The 12,364-nt window shown below is 37.0% G+C and overlaps 2 long non-coding RNA genes across 2 annotated transcripts in view; both read left to right on the top strand.

Annotated features, from left to right (window-relative positions):
* LOC141570154 (uncharacterized) overlaps positions 1 to 4,331 on the top strand; it is a 28,469-nt gene extending 24,138 nt beyond the window's left edge. The window contains exon 3 of the long non-coding RNA XR_012494066.1: positions 4,187 to 4,331. This is a non-coding gene — a long non-coding RNA (uncharacterized LOC141570154). The remainder of the gene's footprint in view (positions 1 to 4,186) is intronic.
* A 583-nt stretch (positions 4,332 to 4,914) lies between these two features.
* Positions 4,915 to 12,364, top strand: part of LOC109447596 (uncharacterized) — a 64,344-nt gene continuing 56,894 nt past the window's right edge. The window contains exons 1-4 of the long non-coding RNA XR_002137390.3: positions 4,915 to 5,031; positions 5,626 to 5,738; positions 6,257 to 6,440; positions 7,476 to 7,603. This is a non-coding gene — a long non-coding RNA (uncharacterized LOC109447596). The remainder of the gene's footprint in view (positions 5,032 to 5,625; positions 5,739 to 6,256; positions 6,441 to 7,475; positions 7,604 to 12,364) is intronic.

The raw sequence follows: 12,364 nt of genomic DNA, 5'->3' as shown, positions 1-12,364 counted from the left end.
TAATTCCCAGTTGATGATGTTGACATTCGCTTGCCAGTAGAAGTCTGTGTGTTTTCTGGCCCTTCCATTTTCCTCCTAATAATTTAGTTGCTATCAGGAAATGTATTTCTTTTCTAACACATCAACTAACTTCTTCTACCTCCATGAGTTCTAATCCTAGAACCGCTCCTCATTCGATGATATTTGAGGCAGATGAGTATTTCTGGAATGTACCATGCTCATCTAGAGAAGCCGAGGCTGATTATTGCTAAAAGCTTATTCCAAAATGGCAGTCTGCTGGTCTGTGAGTTTGTAAGTTGTGCCTTCTGAATGTTGACAGTGGTGAGCTTTCACAGGTACAGATGTAGGATTGTGCGCTTTGTCTCACCGTTCCATTTTCTGTCTATTCTCTTTATACCAAATGAGGCTACACACTGACCCTTCTATTCAAAATTTTAATTCTTGATTAAGGTGCTACTTTATATATCAAAGCTTCCTTACCCTCAGGATTGCCAAAGAATATGCCCCCTCGAGGCACTGGGAATGAGGCAAAGGTTCCCCTACTCAGTGCCAGATGCTTTGGGGACAAGGTGGTTCTTAAGACCCATGGACCCTGGACCACAAAAAGGCAGTTCAGTGCATCCTGGGACTATCCAGGCAAAAGTGTGAGCTTTGCCTCGAATAGCTTCTTCGTAGTTCTCCTGCTGGGCTTCTAGACTCCTCGGTCTCATAATCGTGTGTCCATTTTCAAATGGAAAGGAAAGACGGTTTCAATATGTTTCTTTCTCTTTATATAACACTTACCGAATAGCTCAGTGCAAAGTGGGCATTCAGCGAGTAATTTTCTTTTAGTACTTGCATTACTTTCTTTTTGCGATGGAAATTTCTATTTCAGATTCCTAAGCAGCCATTTCTAAGTCACCCATGTGGCCTGAAAGAGTTGGCACTTAAACATAAGCCTAAGCTTTTAGAAAATAGAGAAGGGAAGGGAGCAAAGGAAAAAAACAGATAAGCTGAATGCATGGACAGTTTTACTACAGTTGAATTGCACAGTTGTTAAAATTGCATCCCTGCCGTCCAGGTCAATTTCACTTCAGTAACTCTGTGCAGACATCTGGATTATGATATTTTAAAAAAAAAGCAATTAAGCAAGCAATCCTTTTGTGTTGCTTTAAATCTAACCTTATAGAAAAATCTACTCCTGGCTCTTGAGGGGAATGTCTGACAACATTGTACGCTCTGATGATGTTTTAGGTAGTTCTGACATATTCTGTGATTTGCCTGTGTGCTTGCAAAATAAAGGGGGATGAAATTATATGTGGTGACATTGTCACAGTGAATTTTTAAAGCCACATTTTCCCTGGACTGAAAGATTTTCCTGTGACCACAACCAATTTTCCTAAACTCCATTAATATTTTCATACCAAAATGGCAACATTTTGATTGTTAGTGCTTAGTTGCAGCTGGAGGCGAGTCTTATAGAAACTGCACGTAATAATAACAAAAGCATATATATTTGTTGAGTGCTCACTATGTGCCAGGCATTAGGTTAAGCACTTTAAATGGATTTGTGTATTTGATCCTCACAACCCTATGTGGTCGTACTTTTTTTATTCCTATTTTATAGATGAGGAAACTAAGTCACAGAGAGATAAACTAACTGGCCCAGTTTGCAAAAGGTAGTGTCAGGATTTGACGTCAGGAGGCCTGGTTTTATGAGTCAACAGTGACGTACGTGCTCTACTCAGAGGCCCTATTTAATCATTTTTATTCTTGCAGTTCCTGTCTTATTTGATATTTTCCATATTCAGTGAATATCTTTGAGAATTTAAGTTTTAAAGATGAAATGGTATCTTGCAATGATCATCAGCGAGAATCCATTTTGCTTCTGAGTGCATCTAACTTATTCTGAAAGATGGAGATGCTGGCTTACTCTGGACGAAGATGCCTGTAAGTAGCAGAAAAACATGAGCGCAAGTGCCAGAATAGTTCATAGAGTAAAATTTCAGTTCCAGGCATATTAATTCTACTCATATAGGAAAGAAAGAGCCAATGTAAATCTCCATTCCTGATGACATCAGTTTGGTTGTTATAGCCGGGGAAGAGGAAGAGAAGCAATGGGAAAGGATAGACTCCGGCGCTAAACTGCCTGAATTCAAATCCTAGCTCTACCCCTTTCTCACCGTGTGATCTGGGGCAAGTTCTTTGCTGCCTCTGTGGCTCTATTTCCTTATCTGTAAAAGAGAAATAATAGTATTTACCTAATAGGGTTGTCATGGGGATCGAATGAGGTCACGCACATAAAGCATTGAGAACAGCACATAGTAAGGACCATAAGGGTATTTGCTGTCTCATCGTCGTCATCATCGTCATCGTGAGGTGCTCAAACATTATGTGGCAAAAATAGACAGTGGTTTTATATGTAGACATTCTTAGGGCCTCGTAAAGGAAGAGGAAAATAATAGATGAGGTTTATTTTCGTTGGACTTTGCTAAACAGAGCAATTCTTTGGTCACCTAGATTTATTTCAGTTTTAGAGTTCGAGTGGTAATTTAAAAGTTATTCAACTAATGTATTGCCGTGACTCAGTCTGAAGGTGGAATTTTGCTCCTAGCAAAAGAAAATTTAGCATCTAAATTGAACCCTTGTTCAATAGAAGCAGACTGACCACTATCCTGAAAATCTGAAGGTGGAAGTGGCAAAAAAATGGGAGATAATCCAGACTGCAAAGTCCAAGTGATTAGGGAAACTGGGGTTTTTGGAGTTGAACGTAGCAAATTTATTTAGGGGTGAGATTGGTAAAGTGTAGCACGTAAAGCACAATTCTGATAGACTCTGACACATTTAAGTCTTCACCCCTGCTTTCTTCAAAGAGTTGGAATGAGTGCTCTCTGACACCCTCTGAGGGTATCCATGGGGGTGAGAGAAGCTTTCTTCCTTCATGGAAATTTGGTCCAATTCTGCCAGCTCATAGATAGAGGAAGCCTGGCAAAATTCCAAAGGTGATTAGTGTTGTATCTATTATTTCACAGTATGAGTACGTTTGGGTGGAAGAAGGGGGAAGCCTATAATTTCATACCTCTTAGGAGAACATTTTTGCTAAACTCTTTATTATAAAATTTGGCAAAAGGATCTCAATGCTCAGGATGATTTGAGGGCATCGTACTGTCCCCAGAATAGAATGCACCCACAGTGTTACTAAATCTTAATTGTACAAGTGGGAAGAGTGTAAATATTTCCTCCAAAATATCAATTATCATTTTGACCTATGTTTTGGTGAGATCCAAATCATCTTTTCAGTTATTTGAACTCTGAGAATTTTTCTCTCATAAATATAAGATCAGAGGTGTAAGCTTAACTTAGACAAGTTAGGAAAGAATATTGAGCTTTAAAATTGTGCCACCACCGTCTTGTTTAGAAAAAAATAATGACTTGGGTTAAACAAATGTTGAGTTATCAGCTATTTTGATACCCATATTCATCATTGCCTGTAAAATGTAAGCAGTCTTATTATTTTTAATAGGTTCTTTGAATTACGTTCTAAATGACTACCATGTAAATAAATTAGAACAACAACAATCACGCCATGTGTTTTGGTCGTCATGGGTCATTTTCATCAAATGCCTAGTTATTTCATTGTGTGATTAGGTGAAGACAGCCTGCCCGAGCATCCATGGGTCAGCTATGTGGACTCTAGCTGCCAAAGGCGCTTCTCCTTCTGAACAGAGCGCTTTGCTCAGCCAGTGTAGACATGGCCTGATAAACAATGGAACGTCTCCCTTGAGAGCTGGAGTTTGGATTGATCCAAATCTTTAACTCAAAAATGTGCACAGGTTTGATGAGCGGTTAAAATGCCTCCCTTTTAGTGAAACGAGAGCTTAAATTGACAGTAATGTGAAGAACAGCATGATTTATAATGAACTTGAAAGACAGTAGCACTCTGTTGCACAAGCTAATCAAGGGACTATCAAATCAAAGTTTTGCCATGAGCTTAAATATCTGTGGCAGGGAGGTTGTTCTTGCAGGTTTATATCTGTCAGGTCTTAACACTAAACCTGTCAGAGTGCAACATGGCCTTGTCACTTTTAACCAAGATGTCACATATGTTATAGGAAACAATCTGCTTTGTGTTTTCTTCTCTAGGATTCTACCAGGAGAAGCAAATGTAAAAGGAATCTTTTTAACACTGCTTTTTTTTATTTTGCAGATTCTCAGGCTGATGAAGTGAGTGATGGAGTGGGTTGCCAACTATAGTTACTCCACTCAGTGCAGAATGGCTGCAGGGAATAAATTCAGACATGCCCAAAGAAATCTGCCCAGGGTGAAACAAATATGTTTCAGGTTTAAATCAGGTGTGTGAAGAATGCTGGAAACATGACTTCTTTCTTCTTCTTCTTCTTTATTTATTTATTTTTTGTTTGCACTTGTATTTGTCAAAGGAAAGGTGGAAGGTCGGTGGCTTTTGCGGGTTCTCCCAACTCTTTGAATGTAATAAAATACACCCAAAGGTTAACCTACCCTCTCTCCTAGGATTTGATATACTCTACTCCACTGTCTCGAAAAGTCCTCTATTTCTTCAAAACTTTAGACTTTAAAGGCATGATTTTGTTTTTTCATAGTCAAAAACGGTTTTGAGATATTTTTAAATTGGGAATCGAAGTTTCATAGGCTTTATTTACCATTTGTCAATTTCCTTAAAAAAAATGCTGCCTGTAATATATGAGTTAGCTGCAAGGTACTAAAGAGAACTACATTCAAATTATCTTTAAAAATACATGCTCACATTACTTTTAAAAATTTGTTAAATGGCTCAGGAAAATCGGGCAAAAGTATCTTTTTTTAAGGAAATGTAACCACATTTCCTTACAGGATGAAGTTGTGTTTAATAGCCTCTGTTTAATTCATTCAGAAACTACACGATTTTTGTTGCTATATTTTATTAGAAAGGAAGGAGAGGCTGTTTCTACAGGTGTCATAGAAACATCAATACTGAGCCACGGGTTACTGGATTCCATAGCACTATGGAGACTTGGCAGTGAAATTCTTCTAAAGGTGAGTAGGGGCATTGATTTTCCTTCTCATGCCTGAAGAAATATGACACAAGGAATGGAGGCTAAATTTAGGTTTGGAAACAATTTTGATTTAAAACTATGCCTTTAAAAAATTAGTGACAATTTTTTCAAGAAAATAAATGAAATTGAATGAGAATTTGAGCATATAAATTTTTCTCATATATTTCTCTTAGATTCATTTCTTTTCTTTATTCCTTTGGGTACTTTTGGAAAAAAAAAAAAGGACTATTTGACCAACCTTTTACTTGTAATTCAGATCTAGTGATTTCCTTGTGGAATACTTGTGTTATACAATATAAAACAGTCTCTTAAACTTATAACCAAGAATGCAGTAGTTCTTCACCTTCTAAGAAAAAGCATTACTTTCATAATCATACTTAAAAATATGAGCCCATCTCTAATATTCCTTATTTAAACAGTGTATTTTTCCAGCTAACTTGTGCCAGAATAGTTAGACATATACTTGCTTATTTGTTTACTTATTTTGCAGTTTCTTCTAGATTTTGCAAAGTGAAAAAGCTATACATAATGCATTGGTTGTTTTGCTGCATTGCTTAGCATTCCGTCCATGCAGGCAGACGGTGTTCCTAGGTTTGGAAGTATAAATCCCAGGGGAAGTAAACTGAAGAACATTTTATGCATCACTCATTCTATTATGAGCCCTCTGATGTTCCATCTCTCTACAAGGTAAAAGATTTATTGTGAGTTGGTGTCTGGCAGTATAAAATGACGTATGCTAATGGTTCTTACTTCCAAGTGTATGTTTTTGGAACTCATAATGGGGAGTATAGGAATCGTTTTGTAAGCAAAAGAATAATTGGAACAATTTAAGTTACTCACCCACGCTCTGGCACATTCATCAGTCCCCAGGTAACATTTGGTTGTTCTACCCTGGGACCCACATTCTGCAGTGTTGTCTTCTTCATGTGAAGTGAGATGGTAAATTGGTCATTTTTATAATGAATTTGATCAAGGAAGATAATTCAGGTCTCAATGTAGAAAATTACCAAATTACCATTTTGCTATATCTGGGTGTAAATATAATTTGAGTTTTAATATTTTGTGGGATCAAAAATTGATTATAAGAAAGTTAAAATATAAAGTGCTAGCAAGTTCATGGTAACATATAGAAATGCCTTAATATTAATTTGTGTGTTTTTTGCTGGCCAATGGAAAATTCTTATTCTTTTTTCCTAAATTTTCAGATTGGCCAAACCAACGACAACAATTGTTTACAATTTGTACTCTAACTTTAGATCATCCTGTTAATATCCTGACTGATTATTGTGAAGGACAAAGTTCAATAAGAAAGGCTATTAGAAGTCTGATACTGTATTATTAATAAAATAACATGAAAAATACAACATTCTGGATGTTCCATCTGATGAGGTAAGATTTTATCATGTCCTGTAGATTAGATTATATTTTATTTTATTTATCAATTTCCCAGCCCCAAGAAAGTTTTCATTTATTAATTTGACACACAAACGTATAATATAAAGCTTCAGATACATTGTCTAAACTGTGACCAATTTGAGACATTTAAAGCCAAGCTACTTAATGTCTTTTATGTATTAATGACATTATTTTACTATTTTTCATCAGTTGCAGCTTAGATAAGCATGACTCATTAAGCATGTAACATATTTAAATAAAAGATAAATTATGTACATTATGATTTTTATGGGGGGAAAGGCATACTATTCTCTAACTTTTGATGAGGTTTAACTTTTGACATGTGAATTCTTAAATGTGAGCAAACCGAAAACAATGGCATACTTTGAAGTGTTCTGAAGTTAAAATGAGAAATAAAGATTTTGTGGTAAGTGGCAGCCTTGTGTTTACTGTTGTGAAAATATAACATCTACATGAGAAAGAAAAATTACAAAAGACGATGAAGAGATAATGGAAGAGCTGTATTTATGGAATGTTCTAGGGCCTGTAGATACAATATGAAGATACTTAAATATCTAGCCCTCTTTATTTGGTACATACACTATCATCCATCACAGTGATCAGGTGCTGTCTTTGTAGTCCAAAAATATTATTGTTTTCAACATCGTTTATGTTTATACCAAAATCTCCCACAATATGTAAAATATATCTCATCCACATCTTAGTAACATGATAGTAGCTGTTCTCTCTTTGGGTTAAGCACATCATATGATTTTTCCTAAAACGTTACAAAGATGAATATCTACTAGATAAGTTGTGGTCTGTAAAATATCATGAATTTCTGAGGGGAAAAGTGACAATTAATTGAAGCATAATTATCTTCAGTGTGAAAATAGTCTGGGTTGCCATATATGGCCAGCATAATGTCTGACTCGTTATCGTTTTCTTTGCATGCTTTGTTGTCACCCTTCAGGTTCTTTCTGGGTCTGTCTCTCTTTTGTTTCCTTTTGACTCTCTATTGTATTCCAGTTGACAGTTAAAGAACAGAAACAGAGCAGCAAGACTGCATGGCTACATTTTCCCAGTGCCACCAACTGGGAGTTACGCTGACTAACATTTGAAAACCCAGCCCATTTCGATCACAGCAGGCATGGCAGGTAAAAGCATTTCTGTATTAAAGTACACACTTTGTTTCTTCAGGTTCTTGGTCTAATTTCTCTTGTTTGCCTGTTGCGGGGGAAATGAAAATAGGTTGGGGACCAAATGCCTGGGGTATTTAATCAAATGCCCAGCGACTCTTGATTATAGGATGCAGAAATTTCACTTTTGAGGATTAACTGTGGTGGATTTTGTCAACCTAAATGTGTGTCTTCTTCTACCCAGCATGTTATTGGGCTACTTCCTACCATTGCCTAAATATGATGCAGTGGGAGAATTCCAAGTAGTTTTAATAATAATTTCTGGGTCAGCAGAAACTGAATATGCGGGGTGAAAATTCCTATTAAATGTAGGTATTTGTGGAGTTCCTCAAACAGTACATTTTACATGGTAGTGTTTGCTTACATTAAAAGGAGACGTTGAGAATTGATGTGTTCTGTTAACTTGATTACTATTTCCTAAGTGGTAAGTATAAACCTCCTTAAATATTTTATGAAGCTCACTTAATCAAGCGACCATCCTAAAGCACATCACTATATTGATCCTTGACCTTTCGACCTGTCACCCTGCCATGTCAGATGCCATTTTCTCACCTTCTTGCGATGAAGGAGCAGAAAGAGTGAGTAAAAAGGCGTTAGCCTTTCCCGTGAGTAGCAGGGGGTTGTGGAATTTTCTCCTCAGGGGTATTTCCATGCAAATGGTGAAATTGGGATGAATAATATCAGTTTGCATTCATACTGAATATGTTTTTAGGACGCTTAAGAGAGCGATACAAGAATCACCTAGGAGCGATAAATGTAATATACGTTTAAGGTGGGAAAACCAAATTGCTGAGATGTGTTAGATTATTGTGATGATGTCATAGCATACTTTATGAATAAATCTAAATATTCCTCAGCTAGTGCCTGCATGCCGTACAGTGAAATAAATTTTACAAAGCCTCTCCTTTACTGGAGTTAGAGCCTTAACACTCACCATCTTACCCTGGAGTGTAACCCTAGTTTATTTTGTTTTATGTTCTATCACCATCCTATGGATATATCTTACCAGGTTGGATCAAAAGTTAACAGAGGGTGCAGTGGAACAATAAAATAACTTTTTCTTTGAAATTTTAGCAAAAAAAAAATGTAGACATTATTAAAGTCCCAATGGATGCCTGCACCACGGCTGTACCTGGAATCATTTCAAGAGTGTTTTAGCCATCAGACAAATTCTTTAACCACTTTGGCCTCAAGTTGACAAAGATTTTTTATTTCTAAATGTCCGTTGGGGTCCATGAAGAATCTGTGATACTCATTTATTTTCTAAAGAAATGTTCAGGATCAATAAGTTCAAAATATTCCAGTTACCATGTACTTCCTTCTCTGCTTGACTAACTCAGCACTGCCATCGACGTATCCAGATTCTTTCAGACACTCGACACGGCTAACCTCCGCTGCACTTTAGTGCACTAAATGGCCTCCTGGCTATCTAGTAGCAATAGAGCCCACATTTGTTTAGTTAGTGCTGTCTGGTGTTCAGAACCCTTTCCGGTGAGAGTCATGGTTGGGGGCAAGAGTTTGAAAGGATGATATTTTTGCATTTCTTTTTCTAATTTGTTAAATGAAAAGCGGTGGAAAATAAAATGTCTTTCTTTTGTTTTTGGTTCAAATAATTGCATGAAATGTGAATCACAGCATGATTGTTTTAGAGAGGAGAAAAGGAAGCAGGCAATTACCCTTTAGCTACTGTGGTTCTTAGGTGCCCACTGTTGTATCTGCTAATAAGCTAAAAGGAAGGATGCATCATTTCTCTCTAAAATGACGTTAAACAAAAAGTTCCCTTTAAAAGTGCCTTTAAAATAGGAAGGTCAGTGGTCCATGATCCAGAATAAATACATGTATACACACATTCATACGCATATACTTGTCCAAATTTTTCAGCTAAGTAATAAAAATGGTGGGAAGGAGAGAACAAGGACTCCCTAAGAGTCTGGGGGGTGGGGGTGGAGTAACCTTAAGCACGTACCAAAGCAAGTCCATTTTTAATACGAAGCTTTGAGTTTTAGCTTAGAAATTCACTCACATTTTACATTCTGTTCCATTATGTATCGTGACGGTTTTATTATTTAAAAAATTTTTTAACTTGCTTACCTTTGAGTAAATCTGATATTTGAGATGGAGCTGCCATGTTTGTCCTTTAATGACTCATTCAGAGAACATTTATTGAGCTCCTACTGTGTACCAGGCACTATTTTATCTCTCTCCCCCAGCACTCTCACATATACAAGACACTCCTATTCAAGTTTGAAAAGCACAGAATACAGATATACAAGGTTGTGAGACAGACAAATTGGCAGTAGATAGGTGAATTGTAAATAACCATAAAAACTTGATACTGTGCACATTTTTCTGCCCAGGGATTTTATATGAGTATTGTCAGAATTTAGGAGAAAGCCACAACAAAGTTGTATATTTTTGTTAAGCCTAAAACAATTCCTTCAAAGTTTAGAAGGTTACATTTTGATTTTTTTCAGAGATACAGAAAGTGCTTATGTTTCATTTCTACTTTTGGGAAACACTCTACCCTTAAAGTTTATATCCTTCCATTTTCACTCTTCCCTCCTTGTTTCCCGTCTTTTCAGAAGATGCGTTGCTGAATTTTTTCCTTCTTAGTCCATTTTTGTGCACTTGGTCTGTGTTAAAGCAGGAGATTAAAAACTCAATGGTTGGAGTTTCTGGCTTTTTGGCTGCAGGGTCTAAAATATTGGCTGTGTGTGTATGTGTTATGATGAAAACATTATTGCTTAAGTCTAGTACACAAATGTAGTAACTAAATTGGAATTGAATTGACTCATTTGAATTCTTACTGTACCATTTACTAGCTGTATGAAAATCAGTTTCTAAACCTGCTTCTTCAGTTATTAAATAAGAAAAGTAACATACCCACCCCCATTGGCTTACTGTAAAGATTAAATGCAGTAATGAGTATAAAGCACAGTGCTTGGCATATGGTAAAAAGTCAAAACATGTTAGCAATGATCTTGAGTGTTACTATTACTTATTGCATGTGTGTGCAGATACACACATACCCCTTCTACACAAGTATTCTAGAGGATGCATTATTCACAGAGTGAGGGTTAATCTTAGGCAAAATTGTGAAAAGGCAACATCTGCCTTCACCACCACTAGCTTTTGTTGAGAAGGTTCATTCTTTCCTTACTCCCTTTAATGCCGTGTGCCTCGCCTCTCTTCTTCCCTTTACTTGTAAAACCTCCTTTCAAGCAAGGACCTGAAATTTATCCACACAAAGGTCCAGATGTCTGAGAATGTTTGAGGTATTGCCCTTGTAAAGGTCACTGACCTCTTATGAAAGATCAAATACTGGGCTGATGAGATTGCAGGCATCTGGCAGCAGCTGGAGAAATTTCTTTGCCAGTGTGATCTCTCCCTTGCTTTTTGGAAATCTCCCCTGAGTCGGAATGGTTAACTAGGCCAAGGGGTGAAGTTAGTTCTGCAGCTAAAGGTGCTTGCTGGGGCTCTACTGGGGGTTGTCTGGCTTCCTCAAAGCCTGCCTCTCTCTCTAAGCCTGGGGTCATTTAGGAATGTCTGTCAGCTTTTTTTTTTTTTTTTTTTTCATTTGTGTCTGTGGGTTTTTGAAACTAGTTATGCCTTAGACCACAGCTATAGTCCTTTGAACATTTTTTCCTAATACTCTTCTTTATTTTTGGATAGACATCTGTGTTTTTTCTACCCACATCTCATCCATATATTCATTCTTGGTTGCCATTGTATTTCTTTCACAAAGGCCTATATTCATGATTTAAAGTTTTTTATACATCAAACTATTATGCTGGGACATTCTCTTGAAATACTCTTCTTTTTTTCTTACATAACTACTTCACCTGTATTTTCTGTGCGTAGATTTGAGGGTTAGAAGGAATGGGTTTGAATTAAAGTTATGCCTTCACCAGCAATATATGCTTGGGAAACCATTTAGTTTCTCAACCTGCATTTGTCAATGAAGTGGGAATGAAGGGTCTGTCGTGGTGTTGTAAGAATCAAATCAGTGTTTTGTAAACTCAAAAATGATTAGAACATTTTTGGTCTTCTTTTTATCCATCATAACTACTTCCTCAAGCAATTTTTTTTTTTCCTGAGGGATGGCGTGGAAAAGCACATCATGTTTAGGAGTTTGTGAAAGAAGAGAATTATCTCTTTGACTTTTTCCCTCATTACCTAAAATGGCTATTGTGTGCATTCTTATGATATTACTGTCGGTGTCACTGCCAGTCTGATCTCATTTAATGCAGAGACGACCCCGAGGAGAATATTTTCAGATGAAAATATAACAGGAGAAACGTCCACTGGTACACAAGGGGCCCCTACTGATGGGCTAGGTATGCAAAGTGTTTCTCAAAGGATCCAAATTATTCTGTACAGCGTCTGTATGTGGTGTGGGCAAACTGAGATGCCCCCAGGTCACTCGGGAGTTTGGACTAGGATCATTAGGCATAACATTTTCAGGATCCTGTACACAAGTGAGGAAAAAAACAAAAACTAATATTTTTCAAGTACCTACTATGTGCAAGAAATTCTCAATAATAACTGCCAACTATGTGTTTTTGCCAGACATCAAATAGGTGCTGAGCTCTAATCCTTACAACAAGTTTGTGACACAGGTATTCTGATGTCCATTGTACAGTTGGGGAAACCAAGCGCTCTCTGACAGGAAAGCCAGTGTTTCCCGGATTTTTCCCAAGGATCCTGAGATACAGATAG

The sequence above is a fragment of the Rhinolophus sinicus genome, chromosome 1, assembly GCF_057876585.1.
Source record: "Rhinolophus sinicus isolate RSI-liver-muscle chromosome 1, RSI-T2T, whole genome shotgun sequence".
NCBI classification, from domain to species: Eukaryota; Metazoa; Chordata; class Mammalia; order Chiroptera; family Rhinolophidae; genus Rhinolophus; species Rhinolophus sinicus.
This window is presented reverse-complemented; position numbering and strand designations above follow the sequence as displayed.